The sequence below is a fragment of the Poecilia formosa genome, unplaced genomic scaffold (genome assembly GCF_000485575.1).
Source record: "Poecilia formosa unplaced genomic scaffold, Poecilia_formosa-5.1.2 Scaffold71, whole genome shotgun sequence".
Taxonomy (NCBI): domain Eukaryota; kingdom Metazoa; phylum Chordata; class Actinopteri; order Cyprinodontiformes; family Poeciliidae; genus Poecilia; species Poecilia formosa.
The window spans coordinates 860,353-862,495 of record NW_006800010.1 but is presented as its reverse complement, the minus strand read 5'-3'; positions in this window follow the sequence as shown (position 1 = coordinate 862,495).

Below are 2,143 nucleotides of genomic sequence, written 5' to 3'. Positions count from 1 at the left end.
ACATGTTTCTGAGCTGTTTCTTCTTTTCCCGTTGAAAAGCACAAATTGGGTAAATAAAAAAAATAAAAAAATGTAGCATTGCAAGATCAACTCTGTCTACTTGGATAAGAACCACTGAAACATTTTTTTTTTCAGGATTGAGGCAGGTAACAGCTTTGATACATATGTCATAAAAAGAGGACAAATTATGCCAATCAGTGTAGTTTCATTGTTACTGTTATTTTGTTGCTTTTCTGTGTCTGTATGAGAAATCGGTTCGGTCTAGGAGAGGATCCGTAGCTGTAGATTAAAAATTACCACTGAGCAACAAAGTGCAGCAGATGCCAAGGTTGCTCAGAAATGAGTTTTCTTGGCTTTTTGATTGAAACGTTGTGCTACACTGTGACTGGAGGCAAAGAGGTGCGAGGCGAGGACCTATTACAGACCATTCCACTGGTCAAGCCCAGACCATTAGATTCAAAATCTCCTCCACTTTCCAACTTTCCATCTAGACATATATTACAGAGGGCAACGCACAAGGCCTAGTTAACTCTGGCCATTTTAAGACCTAAGTGGGTCAGGAGATCTGCTTTCCAGAGGTCTCCTCGCTGGACACGGTTAATTAGAGTCCTCTCCCTTTGCAAAGTCTATGGGGAGCCCGAGGAGGCTACCAGGCACACCTGTCAATATTTACTGTTCTAACAAAATACATCATTCATTGCCATCTGCTCTCTGGGAGCACATGTAGGGGCGCTGCTGCTGCAAAATTAATAGCTCTTCTAATGTGCCTTTCCTAATGGGCCTAATCAATTAATCAGCCCTCTGCAATCTGGAGACATCATTAACCAGTGCATATGTCCCTAATGCTGTCGCAAAGATGAGCTGGCTTCATTGCTGCTGTTGCCGACTTAACACGAATAATGGCATTTAAAGTTGCTGCTTTATTAATGTAAACATTGTAAATGTGCCTCAGCTAATGAGGGAGTACTCAGAGACAAAATGTCTTTATGGTGTTTTTCTTGCTGCTCCCGCTGTCTGATAACACATTGGATACAAGGGTGAAGATGCGTATCAAAGCAGAGAAGCTTAGATTTGATCTTGATTTATTTAATGTTCTGTCTCTGGCTTGTAGTCGGCAGCGTCCACATATCGCAGTCGCCCTGAGCTGGTGTGAATTTTCGGCTGTGTGCCTGTATGTTGCAGGGCTTTTCCTCGTCTTCTAATATATCTGGCAGCATATATTTATTAGCTTTGACTGTTTTCAAATCCAGTACAGAGACTTTTACGAAAGGCAACACAACCCGCGGCATAATTTTGAGGCGGGAGGGATGTCATACAAGTTTTCAATTTTTTTTTTTTTTTTTTACAAACTACAACCTGAAAATCGTGACATTGATATCTATTCAGTTTGTAGAACTACAATTCACTGTAATCACAGGAAAAATTTTTTTTTTTTTTTGAGGTATCTCTCTACCAACTGCAAGATTAAAATTTACAGTCATTTTTCTTTTTAAACTAGTTCAGTCACAGAACATATCTGATAATCAATTAACAAGTCTTGTAATAAATATTTCATTAAATTGAGATCTACATCATAGCAGGTGAACCTCTGTCACAGTTTTCTTAGTGTCTGACAGATTATTTTTTTTATTTTCCCCAGATTGCTCTGAATTTAGCTCCAACCATCTTCGCACCAACTCTGACTGGCTTTTCCTGTACCTGCTAAAGATGGGCATCTCCACAACAGGATGCTGCTTTAGCCATTTTGCACTGTTGCCTTTATTACACCATTAACAGCACGACATACAACAAAAAAATAGAACTCAGTTACCATCAATTTGCCATTCTGCTATATGTAATTTAACCATCAGATAAGCAAGGTCACCATAGATTTATTTGGACATGTCAAAGTTCCACAGGGACTAATATGCTTTTCAACAACTGAACAATCTTTCCACTCTTCCATTGAGGACATACTTGTGTAGGCCAATGCAAGTACTTGTTCTGTTATCAGACTGTGGTTTGACTTCTTGATTGCTTCTGTGAATAATGCCGTCATTGGTTTTACTGCACTTTGTTCAGGGTCATCAGATTTTTATGTGAACTATGTTGAAAACTATGCATGCTTTTCAACGCAATATACATTTAAGCATTGTTTTCTGTT